We start from the raw sequence: 18,003 nt of genomic DNA, 5'->3' as shown, positions 1-18,003 counted from the left end.
TGAGCTTCCGTGACTCAATGGTTAGCGCGTTCGGCTGTTAACCAATAGGTTGGTGGTTCGAGCACACCCGGGAGCGGTGGTGTGGGATCTCAAATGTAACGTAGAAAGCCAAAGTTTTGCCACAATACCTGACGACCATTAAATTTTTGGGCTTCCTTGGCGCAATGGTTAGCGCGTTCGGCTGTTAACCGAAAGGTTGGTGGTTCGAGCCCAACCGGAAGAGGTGTTGTAGGGTCACACATGTAACGTAAAAAGTCATAACTTATCCACAATACTGACAACCATTTAATTTCTGAGCTTCCGTGGCTCAAAGGTTAGCGCGTTCGGCTGTTAACCAATAGGTGTGTGGTTCGAGCCCATCCGGGAGCGGTTTTGTGACGTCTCAGATGTGACGTAAAAATTCAAGGTTTTTTCCACAACACCTGACGACCATTTAATTTTTGGTCTTCCGTGGCGCAATGGTTAGCGCGTTCGGCTGTTAACCAATAGGTTGGTGGTTCGAGCCCATCCGGGAGCGGTGTTGTGAGGTCTCAGATGTAACGTAAAATGTCAGAGTTTTTCCACAATACCTGACGAACATTTAATTTTTGGGCTTCCGTGGCGCAATGATTAGCGCGTTCAGCTGTTAACCGAAAGGTTGGTGGTTCGAGCCCATCCGGGAGCGGTGTTGTGACGTCTCAGATGTAACGTAAAATGTCAAAACTTTTCCACAATATGTGACAACCACTTAAATTCTAAGCTTCCGTGGCTCAATGGTTAGCGAATTCGGCTGTTAACCAACAGGTTGGTGGTTCGAGCCCACCCGGGAGCGGTATTTTGGGATCTCAAAAGTAACGTTGAAAGCCAAAATTTTTCCACAATACCTGACGACCATTTAATTTTTGGGCTTCCGTGGCGCAATTATTAGCGCGTTCAACTGTTAATCGAAAGGCTGGCGGTTCAAGCCCACCCGGAAGAGGTGTTGTGGGGTCTCAGATGTAGTGTAAAAAGTCAAAACCTATCCACAATACGTGACAACCATTTAATTTCTGAGCTTCCGTGGCTCAATGGTTAGCGCGTTCGGCTGTTAACCAATAGGTTGGTGGTTCGAGCCCACCCGGGACCGGTGGTGTGGGATCTCAAATGTAACGTAGAAAGCCAAAGTTTTGCCACAATACCTGACGACCATTAAATTTTTGGGCTTCCTTGGTTCAAAGGTTAGCGCGTTCGGCTGTTAACGAATAGGTGTGTGGTTCGAGCCCATCCGGGAGAGTTGTTGTGACGTCTCAGATGTGACGTAAAAAGTCAAGGTTTTTACACAATACCTGACGAGCATTTAATTTTTGGGCTTCCGTGGCGCAATGGTTAGCGCGTTCAGCAGTTAACAAATAGGTTAGTGGTTCGAGCCCACCCGGGAGCGGCGTTGTGGGATCTCAAACGTAACGTAGAAAGCCAAAGTTTTCCACAATACCTGACGACCATTTAATTTTTGGGCTTCCGTGGCGCAATGGTTAGCGCGTTCAGCTGTTAATCGAAAGGTTGGTGGTTCGAGCCCACCCGGGAGAGGTGTTGTGGGGTCTCAGATGTAGCGTAAAAAGTCAAAACGTTTCCACAATACGTGACAACCATTTAATTTCTGAGCCTCCGTGGCTCAATGGTTAGCGCGTTCGGCTGTTAACCAATAGGTTAGTGGTTCGAGCCCACCCGGGAGCGGCGTTGTGGGATCTCAAATGTAACGTAGAAAGCTAAAGTTTTTACACAATACCTGACGATCATTTAATTTTTGGGCTTCCGTGGCGCAATGGTTAGGGCGTTCGGCTGTTAACCAATAGGTTGGTGGTTCAAGCCCTCCCGGGCGCGGTGTTGTGGGATCTCAAACGTAACGTAGAAAGCCAAAGTTTTTCCACAATACCTGACGACCATTTAATTTTTGGGCTTCCGTGGCGCAATGATTAGCGCGTTCAGCTGTTAATCGAAAGGTTGAAGGTTCGAGCCCACCCGGGACCGGTGGTGTGGGATCTCAAATGTAACGTAGAAAGCCAAAGTTTTGCCACAATACCTGACGACCATTAAATTTTTGGGCTTCCTTGGTTCAAAGGTTAGCGCGTTCGGCTGTTAACGAATAGGTGTGTGGTTCGAGCCCATCCGGGAGAGTTGTTGTGACGTCTCAGATGTGACGTAAAAAGTCAAGGTTTTTTCCACAGCACCTGACGACCATTTAATTTTTGGGCTTCCGTGGCGCAATGATTAGCGCGTTCAGCTGTTAATCGAAAGGTTGAAGGTTCGAGCCCACCCGAGAGAGGTGTTGTGGGGTCTCAGATGTAGCGTAAAAAGTCAAAACTTTTCCGCAATACGTGACAACCATTTAAATTCTGAGCTTCCGTGGCTCAATGGTTAGCGCGTTCGCCTGTTAACCAATAGGTTGGTGGTTCGAGCCCATCCGGGAGCGGTGTTGTGACGTCTCAGATGTGACGTAAAAAGTCAAGGTTTTTACACAATACCTGACGAGCATTTAATTTTTGGGCTTCCGTGGCGCAATGGTTAGCGCGTTCAGCAGTTAACAAATAGGTTAGTGGTTCGAGCCCACCCGGGAGCGGCGTTGTGGGATCTCAAACGTAACGTAGAAAGCCAAAGTTTTCCACAATACCTGACGACCATTTAATTTTTGGGCTTCCGTGGCGCAATGGTTAGCGCGTTCAGCTGTTAATCGAAAGGTTGGTGGTTCGAGCCCACCCGGGAGAGGTGTTGTGGGGTCTCAGATGTAGCGTAAAAAGTCAAAACGTTTCCACAATACGTGACAACCATTTAATTTCTGAGCCTCCGTGGCTCAATGGTTAGCGCGTTCGGCTGTTAACCAATAGGTTAGTGGTTCGAGCCCACCCGGGAGCGGCGTTGTGGGATCTCAAATGTAACGTAGAAAGCTAAAGTTTTTACACAATACCTGACGATCATTTAATTTTTGGGCTTCCGTGGCGCAATGGTTAGGGCGTTCGGCTGTTAACCAATAGGTTGGTGGTTCAAGCCCTCCCGGGCGCGGTGTTGTGGGATCTCAAACGTAACGTAGAAAGCCAAAGTTTTTCCACAATACCTGACGACCATTTAATTTTTGGGCTTCCGTGGCGCAATGATTAGCGCGTTCAGCTGTTAATCGAAAGGTTGAAGGTTCGAGCCCACCCGGGACCGGTGGTGTGGGATCTCAAATGTAACGTAGAAAGCCAAAGTTTTGCCACAATACCTGACGACCATTAAATTTTTGGGCTTCCTTGGCTCAAAGGTTAGCGCGTTCGGCTGTTAACGAATAGGTGTGTGGTTCGAGCCCATCCGATAGAGTTGTTGTGACGTCTCAGATGTGACGTAAAAAGTCAAGGTTTTTTCCACAGCACCTGACGACCATTTAATTTTTGGGCTTCCGTGGCGCAATGATTAGCGCGTTCAGCTGTTAATCGAAAGGTTGAAGGTTCGAGCCCACCCGAGAGAGGTGTTGTGGGGTCTCAGATGTTGCGTAAAGAGTCAAAACTTTTCCGCAATACGTGACAACCATTTAAATTCTGAGCTTCCGTGGCTCAATGGTTAGCGCGTTCGCCTGTTAACCAATAGGTTGGTGGTTCGAGCCCATCCGGGAGCGGTGTTGTGACGTCTCAGATGTAGCGTAAAAAGTCAAAACTTTTCCACAATACGTGACAACCATTTAATTTCTGAGCTTCCGTGGCTGAATGGTTAGCGCGTTCGGCTGTTAACCAATAGGTTGGTGGTTAGAGCCCATCCGGGAGCGGTGTTGTGAGATCTCAGATGTAACGTAAAATGTCAGAGTTTACCACAATACCTGACGAACATTTAATTTTTGGGCTTCCGTGGCGCAATTATTAGCGCGTTCAACTGCTAATCGAAAGGCTGGTGGTTCGAGCCCAACCGGAAGAGGTGTTGTAGGGTCACACATGTAACGTAAAAAGTCATAACTTATCCACAATACCTGACAACCATTTAATTTCTGAGCTTCCGTGGCTCAAAGGTTAGCGCGTTCGGCTGTTAACCAATAGGTTAGTGGTTCGAGCCCACCCGGGAGCGGCGTTGTGGGATCTCAAATGTAACGTAGAAAGCTAAAGTTTTTCCACAATACCTGACGATCATTTAATTTTTGGGCTTCCGTGGCGCAATGGTTAGGGCGTTCGGCTGTTAACCAATAGGTTGGTGGTTCGAGCCCTCCCGGGCGCGGTGTTGTGGGATCTCAAACGTAACGTAGAAAGCCAAAGTTTTTCCACAATACCTGACGACCATTTAATTTTTGGGCTTCCGTGGCGCAATGATTAGCGCGTTCAGCTGTTAATCGAAAGGTTGAAGGTTCGAGCCCACCCGGGAGAGGTGTTGTGGGGTGTCAGATGTAGCGTAAAAATTCAAAACTTTTCCACAATACGTGACAACCATTTAATTTCTGAGCTTCCGTGGCTCAATGGTTAGCGCTTTCGGCTGTTAACCAATAGGTTGGTGGTTCGAGCCCATCCGGGAGCGGTGTTGTGAGGTCTCAGATGTGACGTAAAAAGTCAAGGTTTTTACACAACACCTGACGAGCATTTAATTTTTGGGCTTCCGTGGCGCAATGGTTAGCGCGTTCAGCAGTTAACAAATAGGTTAGTGGTTCGAGCCCACCCGGGAGCGGCGTTGTGGGATCTCAAACGTAACGTAGAAAGCCAAAGTTTTTCCACAATACCTGATGACCATTTAATTTTTGGGCTTCCGTGGCGCAATGGTTAACGCGTTCGCCTGTTAACCAATAGGTTGGTGGTTCGAGCCCACCCGGGAGCGGTGTTGTGGGATCTCAAATGTAACGTAGAAAGCCAAAGTTTTTCCACAATACGTGACGACCATTTAATTTCTGAGCTTCCGTGGCTCAATGGTTAGCGCGTTCGGCTGTTAACCAATAGGTTGGTGGTTCGAGCCCATCCGGGAGCGGTGTTGTGAGGTCTCAGAAGTGACGTAAAAAGTCAAGGTTTTTCCACAATACCTGACAAACATTTAATTTTTGGGCTTCCTTGGCGCAATGGTTAGCGCGTTCAGCAGTTAACAAATAGGTTAGTGGTTCGAGCCCACCCGGGAGCGGCGTTGTGGGATCTCAAACGTAACGTAGAAAGCCAAAGTTTTTCCACAATACCTGACGACCATTTAATTTTTGGGCTTCCGTGGCGCAATGGTTAACGCGTTCGGCTGTTAGCCAATAGGTTGGTGGTTCGAGCCCACCCGGGAGCGGTGTTGTGGGATCTCAAATGTAACGTAGAAAGCCAAAGTTTTTCCACAATACGTGACGACCATTTAATTTCTGAGCTTCCGTGGCTCAATGGTTAGCGCGTTCGGCTGTTAACCAATAGGTTGGTGGTTCGAGCCCATCCGGGAGCGGTGTTGTGAGGTCTCAGAAGTGACGTAAAAAGTCAAGGTTTTTCCACAATACCTGACGAACATTTAATTTTTGGGCTTCCTTGGCGCAACGGTTAGCGCGTTCGGCTATTAACCGAAAGGTTGGTGGTTCGAGCCCAACCGGGAGAGGTGTTGTAGGGTCTCAGATGTAACGTAATAAGTCATAACTTATCCACAATACCTGACAACCATTTAATTTCTGAGCTTCCGTGGCTCAATGGTTAGCGCTTTCGGCTGTTAACCAATAGGTTGGTGGTTCGAGCCCATCCGGGAGCGGTGTTGTGAGGTCTCAGATGTGACGTAAAAAGTCAAGGTTTTTACACAATACCTGACGAGCATTTAATTTTTGGGCTTCCGTGGCGCAATGGTTAGCGCGTTCAGCTTTTAACCAATAGGTTGGTGGTTCGAGCCCACCCGGGAGCGGTGTTGTGGGATCTCAAATGTAACGTAGAAAGCCAAAGTTTTTCCACAATACGTGACGACCATTTAATTTCTGAGCTTCCGTGGCTCAATGGTTAGCGCGTTCGGCTGTTAACCAATAGGTTGGTGGTTCGAGCCCATCCGGGAGCGGTGTTGTGAGGTCTCAGAAGTGACGTAAAAAGTCAAGGTTTTTCCACAATACCTGACGAACATTTAATTTTTGGGCTTCCTTGGCGCAATGGTTAGCGCGTTCAGCAGTTAACAAATAGGTTAGTGGTTCGAGCCCACCCGGGAGCGGCGTTGTGGGATCTCAAACGTAACGTAGAAAGCCAAAGTTTTTCCACAATACCTGACGACCATTTAATTTTTGGGCTTCCGTGGCGCAATGGTTAACGCGTTCGGCTGTTAGCCAATAGGTTGGTGGTTCGAGCCCACCCGGGAGCGGTGTTGTGGGATCTCAAATGTAACGTAGAAAGCCAAAGTTTTTCCACAATACGTGACGACCATTTAATTTCTGAGCTTCCGTGGCTCAATGGTTAGCGCGTTCGGCTGTTAACCAATAGGTTGGTGGTTCGAGCCCATCCGGGAGCGGTGTTGTGAGGTCTCAGAAGTGACGTAAAAAGTCAAGGTTTTTCCACAATACCTGACGAACATTTAATTTTTGGGCTTCCTTGGCGCAACGGTTAGCGCGTTCGGCTATTAACCGAAAGGTTGGTGGTTCGAGCCCAACCGGGAGAGGTGTTGTAGGGTCTCAGATGTAACGTAATAAGTCATAACTTATCCACAATACCTGACAACCATTTAATTTCTGAGCTTCCGTGGCTCAATGGTTAGCGCTTTCGGCTGTTAACCAATAGGTTGGTGGTTCGAGCCCATCCGGGAGCGGTGTTGTGAGGTCTCAGATGTGACGTAAAAAGTCAAGGTTTTTACACAATACCTGACGAGCATTTAATTTTTGGGCTTCCGTGGCGCAATGGTTAGCGCGTTCAGCTTTTAACCAATAGGGTGGTGGTTCGAGCCCACCCGGGAGCGGTGTTGTGGGATCTCAAATGTAACGTAGAAAGACAATGTTTTTCCACAATACCTGACGACCATTTATTTTTTGGGCTTCCTTGGCGCAATGGTTAGCGCGTTCGGCTGTTAACCGAAAGGTTGGTGGTTCGAGCCCAACCGAGAGAGGTGTTGTAGGGTCTCAGATGTAACGTAATAAGTCATAACTTATCCACGATACCTGACAACCATTTAATTTCTGAGCTTCCGTGGCTCAATGGTTAGCGCGTTCGGCTGTTAACCAATAGGTTGGTGGTTCGAGCCCATCCGGGAGCGGTGTTGTGAGGTCTCAGATTTAACGTAAAATGTCAGAGTTTTTCCACAATACCTGACGAACATTTAATTTTTGGGCTTCCGTGGCGCAATGGTTAGCGCGTTCGGCTGTTAACCAATAGGTGGGTTGTTCGAGCCCATCCGGGAGCGGTGTTGTGACGTCTCAGATGTAACGTAAAAAGTCATAACTTATCTACAATACCTGACAACCATTTAATTTCTGAGCTTCCGTGGCTCAAAGGTTAGCGCGTTCGGCTGTTAACCAATAGGTCACAACACCTCTCCCGGATGAGCTCGAACCACCAACCTATTGGTTAACAGCCGAACGCGCTAACCATTGCGCCACTGAAGCCCAAAAATTAAATTTTCGTCAGGTATTGAGGTAAAACTTTGACTTTTTACTTCACATCTGAGACCTCACAACACCGCTCCCGGATGGGCTCGAACCACCAACCTTTCGATTAACAGCTGAACGCGCTAACCATTGCGCCACTGAAGCCCAAAAATTAAATGCTCGTCAAGTATTGTGGAAAAACTCTGACATTTTACGTTACATCTGAGACGTCACAAGACTTCTCCCGGATGGGCTCGAACCACCAACCTATTGCTTAACAGCCGAACGCGCTAACCATTGAGCCACGGAAGCCCAAAAATTAAATGTTCGTCAGGTATTGTGGAAAAACTCTGACATTTTACGTTACATCTGAGACGTCACAACACTTCTCCCGGATGGGCTCGAACCACCAACCTATTAGTTAACAGCCGAACGCGCTAACCATTGCGCCACGGAAGCTCAGAAAATTAAATGGTCGTCAGGTATTGTGGGAAAACTTTGGGTTTTTACGTTACATTAGAGATCCCAAAACACCGCCGCCGGGTGGGCTCGAACCACCAACCTTTCGGTTAACAGCCGAACGCGCTAACCATAGCGCAACGGAAGCCCAAATATTAAATGGTCGTCAGGTATTGAGGTGAAACTTTGACTTTTCACATCTGAGACCTCACAACACCGCTCCCGGATGGGCTCGAACCTCCAACCTTTCGGTTAACAGCCGAACGCGCTAACCATTGCGCAACGGACGCCCGAAAATTAAATGGTCGACAGGTATTGTGGAAAAACTTTGGCTATTTACGTTACATTTGAGATCCCAAAACACCGCTCCCGGGTGGGCTCGAACCACCAACCTATTGGTTAGCAGCCGAACGCGCTAACAATTGAGCCACGGAAGTTCAGAAAATAAATGGTTATCACGTATTATGGAAAAAGTTTGACTTTTCACGCTACATCTGAGACCTCACAACACCGCTCCCGGATGGGCTCGAACCACCAACCTTTCGATTAACAGCCGAACGCGCTAACCATTGCGCCACGGAAGCCCAAAATTTAAATGGTCGTCAGGTGCTGTGGAAAAACTATGACATTTTACGTTACATCTGAGACCTCACAACACCGCTCCCGGATGGGCTCGAATCACCAACCCATTGGTTAACAGCCGAACGCGCTAACCATTGAGCCACGGAAGCTCAGAAATTAAATGGTTGTCAGGTATTGTGGAGAAACTCTGACTTTTTACGTTACATCTGAGACCCCACAAAACGCTCCCGGAGGGGCTCGAACCACCAACCTTTTGAATAACAGCTGAGCGCACTAACCATTGCGCCACGTAAGCCCAAATATTAAATGGTCGTCAGGTATTGTGGAAAAACTATAACATTTTACGTTACATCTGAGACCTCACAACACCGCTTTCGGGTGGGCTCGAACCACCAACCTTTCGGTTAACAGCCGAACGCGCTAACCATTGCGCCACGGAAGCCCAAATATTAAATGGTCGTCAGGTATTGTGGAAAAACCTCGACTTTTTACGTCACATCTGAGACATCACAACACCGCTCCCGGGTACGCTCGAACCACCAACCTTTTGAATAACAGTTTAGCGCGCTAACCATTGCGCCACGGAAGCCCAAAAATTAAATGTTCGTCAGGTATTGTGGAAAAACTCTGACTTTTTACGTCACATCTGAGACCTCACAACACCGCTCCCGGATGGGCACGAACCACCAACCTTTCGGTTCATAGCCGAACGCGCTAACCAATGCGCCACGGAAACCCAAAAATTCAATGGTCGTCAGGTATTGTGGAAAAACTTTGGTTTTTACGTTACATTTGAGATCCCACAACACCGGTCCCGGGTGGGCTCGAACCACCAACCTATTGGTTAACAGCCGAACGCGCTAACCATTGAGCCACGGAAGCTCAGGAATTAAATGGTTGTCCCGTATTGTGGAAAAACTCTGACATTTTACGTTACATCTGAGACCTCACAGCAACGCTCCCGGGAGGGCTCAAACCACCACTCTTTTGAATAACAGCTGAACGCGCTAACCATTGCGCCACGGAAGCCCAAAAATTGAATGGTCGTCAGGTATTGTGGAAAAACCATGACTTTTTACGCCACATCTGAGACCTCACAACACCGATTTCGGGTGGGCTCGAACCACCAACTTACTGGTTAACAGCCGAACGCGCTAACCATTGAGCCACGGAAGTTCAGAAATTATATGGTTGTCTCGTATTGTGGAAAAACTCTGACTTTTTACGTCACATCTGAGACCTCACAACACCGCTCCCGGGAGGGCTTAAACCACCAGCTTTTGAATAACAGCTGAACGCGCTAACCATTGCGCCACGGAAGCCCAAATATTAAACGGTCGTGAGGTATTGTGGAAAACTCTTGACTTTTACGTCACATCTGAGACCTCACAACACCGCTCCCGGATGGGCTCGAACCACCAACCTTTCGGTTAACAGCCGAACGCGCCAACCATTGAGCCACGGAAGCTCAGTAATTAAATGGTTGTCAGGTATTGTGGAGAAACCTTGACTTTTTACGCCACATCTGAGACCTCACAACACCGGCTTCGGGTGGGCTCGAACCACCAACTTACTGGTTAGCAGCCGAACGCGCTAACCATTGAGCCACGGAAGTTCAGAAATTATATGGTTGTCTCGTATTGTGGAAAAACTCTGACTTTTTACGTTACATCTGAGACCCCACAAAACGCTCCCGGAGGGGCTCGAACCACCAACCTTTGGAATAACAGCTGAGCGCACTAACCATTGCGCCACGGAAGCCCAAAAATTAAATGTTCGTCAGGTATTGTGGAAAAACTCTGACTTTTCACGTTACATCTGAGACACAACAAAACGCTCCCGGATAAGCTCGAACCACCAAACTTTCGGTTCGTCAGTTATTGTGGAAAACGTTTGACTTTTTACGTTACATCTGAGACCTCACAACACCGCTCCCAGATGGGCTCGAACCACCAACCTATTGGTTAACAGCCGAACGCGCTAACCATTGAGCCACGGAAGTTCAGAAATTAAATGTTCGTCAGTTATTGTGGAAAAACTATGACATTTTACGTTACATCTGAGACCTCACAACACCGCTTTCGGGTGGGCTCGAACCACCAACCTTTCGGTTAACAGCCGAACGCGCTAACCATTGCGCCACGGAAGCCCAAATATTAAATGGTCGTCAGGTATTGTGGAAAAACCGCGACTTTTTACGTCACATCTAAGACATCACAACACCGCTCCCGGGTACGCTCGAACCACCAACCTTTTGAATAACAGTTGAGCGCGCTAACCATTGCGCCACGGAAGCCCAAAAATTAAATGTTCGTCAGGTATTGTGGAAAAACTCTGATTTTTACGTCACATCTGAGACCTCACAACACCGCTCCCGGATGGGCACGAACCACCAACCTTTCGGTTCATAGCCGAACGCGCTAACCAATGCGCCACGGAAACCCAAAAATTCAATGGTCGTCAGGTATTGTGGAAAAACTTTGGTTTTTACGTTACATTTGAGATCCCACAACACCGGTCCCGGGTGGGCTCGAACCACCAACCTATTGGTTAACAGCCGAACGCGCTAACAATTAAGCCACGGAAGCTCAGAAATTAAATGGTTATCACGTATTGTGGAAAAGTTTTGAATTTTTATGCTACATCTGAGACCCCACAACACCGCTCCCGGGTGGGCTCGAACCACCAACCTATTGGTTAACAGCCGAACGCGCTAACCATTGAGCCACGGAAGCTCAGGAATTAAATGGTTGTCCCGTATTGTGGAAACGTTTTGACTTTTTACGCTACATCTGAGACCCCACAACACCTCTCCCGGGTGGGCTCGAACCACCAACCTTTCGGTTAACTGCTGAACGCACTAACCATTGCTCCACGGAAGCCCAAAAATAAAATGTTCGTCAGTTATTGTGGAAAAACTCTGACATTTTACGTTACATCTGAGACCTCACAGCACCGCTCCCGGGAGGGCTCAAACCACCACTCTTTTGAATAACAGCTGAACGCGCTAACCATTGCGCCACGGAAGCCCAAAAATTGAATGGTCGTCAGGTATTGTGGAAAAACCTTGACTTTTTACGCCACATCTGAGACCTCACAACACCGGTTTCGGGTGGGCTAGAACCACCAACTTACTGGTTAACAGCCGAACGCGCTAACCATTGAGCCACGGAAGTTCAGAAATTATATGGTTGTCTCGTATTGTGGAAAAACTCTGACTTTTTACGTCACATCTGAGACCTTACAACACCGCTCCCGGGAGGGCTTAAACCACCAGCTTTTGAATTACAGCTGAACGCGCTAACCATTGCGCCACGGAAGCCCAAATATTAAATGGTCGTCAGGTATTGTGGAAAACTCTTGACTTTTTACGTCACATCTGAGACCTCACAACACCGCTCCCGGATGGGCACGAACCACCAACCTTTCGGTTCATAGCCGAACGCGCTAACCAATGCGCCACGGAAACCCAAAAATTCAATGGTCGTCAGGTATTGTGGAAAAACTTTGGTTTTTACGTTACATTTGAGATCCCACAACACCGGTCCCGGGTGGGCTCGAACCACCAACCTATTGGTTAACAGCCGAACGCGCTAACAATTAAGCCACGGAAGCTCAGAAATTAAATGGTTATCACGTATTGTGGAAAAGTTTTGAATTTTTATGCTACATCTGAGACCCCACAACACCGCTCCCGGGTGGGCTCGAACCACCAACCTATTGGTTAACAGCCGAACGCGCTAACCATTGAGCCACGGAAGCTCAGGAATTAAATGGTTGTCCCGTATTGTGGAAACGTTTTGACTTTTTACGCTACATCTGAGACCCCACAACACCTCTCCCGGGTGGGCTCGAACCACCAACCTTTCGGTTAACTGCTGAACGCACTAACCATTGCTCCACGGAAGCCCAAAAATAAAATGTTCGTCAGTTATTGTGGAAAAACTCTGACATTTTACGTTACATCTGAGACCTCACAGCACCGCTCCCGGGAGGGCTCAAACCACCACTCTTTTGAATAACAGCTGAACGCGCTAACCATTGCGCCACGGAAGCCCAAAAATTGAATGGTCGTCAGGTATTGTGGAAAAACCTTGACTTTTTACGCCACATCTGAGACCTCACAACACCGGTTTCGGGTGGGCTAGAACCACCAACTTACTGGTTAACAGCCGAACGCGCTAACCATTGAGCCACGGAAGTTCAGAAATTATATGGTTGTCTCGTATTGTGGAAAAACTCTGACTTTTTACGTCACATCTGAGACCTTAAAACACCGCTCCCGGGACGGCTTAAACCACCAGCTTTTGAATAACAGCTGAACGCTCTAACCATTGCGCCACGGAAGCCCAAATATTAAATGGTCGTCAGGTATTGTGGAAAACTCTTGACTTTTTACGTCACATCTGAGACCTCACAACACCGCTCCCGGATGGGCTCGAACCACCAACCTTTCGGTTAACAGCCGAACGCGCCAACCATTGCGCCATGGAAGCTAGAAACTTATATGGTCGTCAGGTATTGTGGAAAAACTTTGACTTTTTACGTCACATCTGAGACCTCACAACACCTCTCCCGGGTGGGCTCGAACCACCAAACTTTCGGTTAACAGCTGTACGAGCTAACCATTGAGCCACGGAAATTCAGAAATTAAATGTTTGTCCCGTATTGTGGAAAAGTTTTGACTTTTTACGCTACAACTGAGACCCCACAACGCCTCTCCTGGGTGGGCTCGAAACACCAACCTTTCGGTTAACTGCTGAACGCGCTAACCATTGCTCCACGGAAGCCCAAATGTTAAATGTTCGTCAGTTATTGTGGAAAAACTATGACATTTTACGTTACATCTGAGACCTCACAACACCGCTTTCGGGTGGGCTCGAACCACTAACCTTTCGGTGAACAGCCGAACGCGCTAACCATTGCGCCACGGTAGACCAAATATTAAATGGTCGTCAGGTATTGTGAAAAAACCTCGACTTTTTACGTCACATCTGAGACATCACAACACCACTCCCGGGTACGCTCGAACCACCAACCTTTTGAATAACAGTTGAGCGCGCTAACCATTGCGCCACGGAAGCCCAAATATTAAATGTTTGTCAGGTATTGTGGAAAAACTCTGACTTTTTACGTCACATCTGAGACCTCACAACACCGCTCCCGGATGGGCACGAACCACCAACCTTTCGGTTCATAGCCGAAAGCGCTAACCAATGCTGCACGGAAACCCAAAAATTAAATGGTTGTCAGGTATTGTGGAAAAACTTGGGTTTTTACGTTACATTTGAGATCCCACAACACCGGTCCCGGGTGGGCTCGAACCACCACTTTCAATGAGTGTTTTATAGGGAATTAAGCTGAATTCGGTCAAAAATTCCTCCAAAAAAATGCATTCAAAAAAGTACCGAAAAAATCGCAGGTTTTCCTTCTTCAAGACACAAAATCCGTGAATACGATTTCTTATTGAAAATTGAATTTTAAGTTTTTTGAATGAATATCGTTACATTGCTTGAATTAAAGCAAAAAGTATAAAAATAATGGTTTCAATGAATATATTTGAAAATAGTGAAGAAATACTCAAAGTATGATTCTTTGGCCGTGAAACGTCGATTTTGAAAATGTTATTAAAAATCGAGGTACATTTTTATTTATTGTTCAATCGAGATGAAATCACTTTTATTGAGTGTTTTATAGGGAATTAAGCTGAATTCGGTCAAACATTTCTCCAGGAAAAAATGCATTCAAAAGTGTACCGAAAAAATCGCATGTTTTTCTTCTTCAAGATACAAAATCCGTGACAACGATTTCTTATTGAAAAATTGAATTTTAACAGTTTTTTGAATGAATATCGTTATATTTGCTTGAATTAAAGCAAAAAGTATAAAAATAATGGTTTCAGTGGTTATATTTGAAAATAGTGAAGAAATACTCAAAATATGCTTCTTTGGCCGTGAAACGTCGATTTTGAAAATGTTATTAAAAATCGAGGTACATTTTTATTTATTGTTCAATCGAGATGAAATCACTTTTAATGAGTGTTTTATAGGGAATTAAGCTGAATTGGGTCAAAAATTTCTCCAGAAAAAAATGCATTCAAAAAAGTACCGAAAAAATCGCATGTTTTTCTTCTTCAAGATACAAAATCCGTGACAACGATTTCTGATTGAAAAATTTAATTTTAACAGTTTTTTGATTGAATATCGTTACATTTGCTTGAATTAAAGCAAAAAGTATAAAAATAATGGTTTCAGTGAACATATTTGAAAATAGTGAAGAAATACTACAGTCACTGGTAACAAGATCTAACTGCATTCTCGACGCTCCCACTACCGTGATTATTGCTATTTTTCTGTTGTGCCCTACTTGTGAGAAGTCAGTTCGCTTTCGCTCGTGATCGATTAGTTTTGTTGCCAAATCCGGCCCCATCAAAAACGAGTAACTAGCAAACCGTGTTAAAAAATCTTCTGTTATTGCGTCGCAAGCTAAAAAAAATGGCGTGTAAATTCAAGACCAACGTACTTTCGTGAAACATTCAACGCCCGCTATATAAAAAATAAAATCGAATATCTCTTATTTTATCAGCAACCGACGAAAAATTTGGAATCTCAATTTTTCACTCTTCAGAGCACCAGCCACTGTGAACAAGGACTAACTGTATTCTATCTTTCAGGTATGAATGATCACCTTTAACGTATTCAACGTCTCGCCTTCCACTGTGATCGCTACCGTCGGCTTAGCTACTTGCAAATCGTCGTAAGTCATCCCGCTTTTGCTGGTGGACAGCTTTCTCCAAGACCCGTATTTGCCTCGTGATAAGTACCATTAACGCATAACTTACAATCCGTGCTGAAACAAAAAACATCCGTTCTTGCGTCGCTTAAAAAATACCTGGCGTGCAAAGCCAAGAGCATCGGTCTTCTTAAAAAAATCAACGCCCGCTTCTAAAAAAAAAGAAAGGAACTACTCTCGCTTATCTCATCTACAACCGAGGATTTAAATTGTGATCTCAACGCTTTGGAGCTTCAGTCACTGGTAACAAGATCTAACTGCATTCTCGACGCTCCCACTACCGTGATTATTGCTATCTTTCTGTTGTGCCCTACTTGTGAGAAGTCAGTTCGCTTTCGCTCGTGATCGATTAGTTTTGTTGCCAAATCCGGCCCCATCAAAAACGAGTAACTAGCAAACCGTGTTAAAAAATCTTCTGTTATTGCGTCGCAACCTAAAAAAACTGGCGTGTAAATTCAAGACCAACGTACTTTCGTGAAACATTCAACGCCCGCTATATAAAAAATAAAATCGAATATCTCTTATTTTATCAGCAACCGACGAAAAATTTGGAATCTCAATTTTTCACACTTCAGAGCACCAGCCACTGTGAACAAGGAGGGGTTTGTTTGTTCATGTATTGCTTAATTACTTGAACCTGTTCTTTCAATTAAAAATAATAACATATCTTTAGTGTAGCGGTTATCGCATCCGCCTCACTCCCGGAAGGCCACAGGTTCGAAACCGCAAAGTTTTTTTTTTTTGCTTGGAACATGCATAGACCTTTATAATTATCCGAACATTTGTGTCAAGGTCACATTATTTACATCCCCGTATCTCTGGTAGAACCAGAGTTACGAGCCTGCAAACTTTATTTTCAAAAATCAAAAGTAACCTTCTAACAATAAGTGAGACAAAAAATAAGTTGACGACGAAATTGAGGTAGCCTTAGATGGGGGTCAATTTGGACTATAACATATCCTAAGGACATCCCCGTATCTCTAGTAGACACAGAGTTATGGGCCTGCAAAGTATAGTCTAATGCATTTCCTAAGGACGGGTTGTTTGTTTACGTTTAGCTTAATTACTCGGCCCCTGTTTGTCGTAGCTCAATGTTTTTAGTATGGTTAGATGGGGGACAAATTGGACTATAACATACTCAAAGGACATCCCCGTATCTCCAGTGGAAACAGAGTTACGAGCCTGCAAAGTATAGTCTAACTCATTTCCTATGGAGGGGGTTTGTTTCTTTACGTTTCGCTTAAGTACTCGGCCCCTGTTTGTCGTAGCCCAAAGTTTTTAGTATGGTTAGATGAATGACAAATTGGACTATAACATATCCTAAGGACATCCCGGTATCTCTAGTAGACACAGAGTTATGGGCCTTGCAAAGTATAGTCTAATGCATTTTCTATGGAGGGGTTTGTTTGTTCACGTATTGCTTAATTACTTGACCCTGTTCTTTCGATTAAAAATAATAACATATCTTTAGTGTAGCGGTTATCGCATCCGCCTCACTCCCGGAAGGCCACAGGTTCGAAACCGCGAAGCTTTTTTTTTTGCTTGGAACATGCAAAGACCTTTATAATTATCCGAACATTTGTGTCAAGGTCACATTATTTACATCCCCGTATCTCTGGTAGAACCAGAGTTACGAGCCTGCAAAGTTTATTTTCAAAAGTCAAAAGTAACCTTCTAACAATAAGTGAGACAAAAAATAAGTTGACGACGATATTGAGGTAGCCTCAAGTTTAAAGTATCCTTGTATGGGGAGCAAAGAGTACTATAACATATCCAAAGGAGATCCCAGTATCTCTTGTAGAACAAGAGTTATGAGCCTCCAAAGTTTAGTGCAAAAATCATAAGTAACATAATAAAAATAAGTGAGACGATACCAAAGTTGACGAACATTTTGCTTAATATCTCGGCCCTTGTTTGTCGTAGCTCAATGTTTTTAGTATGGTTAGATGGGGGACAATTTGGACTATAACATATCCTAAGGACATCCCCGTATCTCTAGTAGACACAGAGTTATGGGCCTGCAAAATATAGTCTAATGCATTTCCTATGGACGGGTTGTTTGTTAAGTTTAGCTTAATTACTCGGCCCCTGTTTGTCGTAGCTCAATGTTTTTAGTATGGTTAGATGGGGGACAATTTGCACTATAACATATCCTAAGGACATCCCCGTATCTCCAGTGGAAACAGAGTTACGAGCCTGCAAAGTATAGTCTAACTCATTTCCTATGGAGGGGGTTTGTTTCTTTACGTTTCGCTTAAGTACTCGGCCCCTGTTTGTCGTAGCCCAAAGTTTTTAAAATGGTTAGATGAATGACAAATTGGACTATAACATATCCTAAGGACATCCCGGTATCTCTAGTAGACACAGAGTTATGGGCCTTGCAAAGTATAGTCTAATGCATTTTCTATGGAGGGGTTTGTTTGTTCACGTATTGCTTAATTACTTGACCCTGTTCTTTCGATTAAAAATAATAACATATCTTTAGTGTAGCGGTTATCGCATCCGCCTCACTCCCGGAAGGCCACAGGTTCGAAACCGCGAAGCTTTTTTTTTTGCTTGGAACATGCAAAGACCTTTATAATTATCCGAACATTTGTGTCAAGGTCACATTATTTACATCCCCGTATCTCTGGTAGAACCAGAGTTACGAGCCTGCAAAGTTTATTTTCAAAAATCAAAAGTAACCTTCTAACAATAAGTGAGACAAA

At 45.4% G+C, this 18,003-nt stretch overlaps 3 non-coding genes across 3 annotated transcripts; all 3 read right to left on the bottom strand.

Moving 5' to 3' along the window:
- Positions 1–9,166: 9,166 nt before the first annotated feature.
- TRNAH-AUG (transfer RNA histidin (anticodon AUG)) lies at positions 9,167–9,239 on the bottom strand. Its single transcript has one exon. It is a non-coding gene; the product is annotated as a tRNA-His (tRNA).
- A 1,633-nt stretch (positions 9,240–10,872) lies between these two features.
- On the bottom strand, positions 10,873–10,945 carry TRNAH-AUG (transfer RNA histidin (anticodon AUG)). The gene has a single exon. It is a non-coding gene; the product is annotated as a tRNA-His (tRNA).
- Positions 10,946–11,899: 954 nt separating this feature from the next.
- TRNAH-AUG (transfer RNA histidin (anticodon AUG)) lies at positions 11,900–11,972 on the bottom strand. The gene has a single exon. It is a non-coding gene; the product is annotated as a tRNA-His (tRNA).
- Positions 11,973–18,003: the final 6,031 nt, after the last annotated feature.

Source organism: Phalangium opilio, unplaced genomic scaffold (genome assembly GCF_054372755.1).
Source record: "Phalangium opilio isolate 3A_F unplaced genomic scaffold, DU_Popi_V2 ptg001675l_1, whole genome shotgun sequence".
Classification (NCBI taxonomy): domain Eukaryota; kingdom Metazoa; phylum Arthropoda; class Arachnida; order Opiliones; family Phalangiidae; genus Phalangium; species Phalangium opilio.
This window is presented reverse-complemented; position numbering and strand designations above follow the sequence as displayed.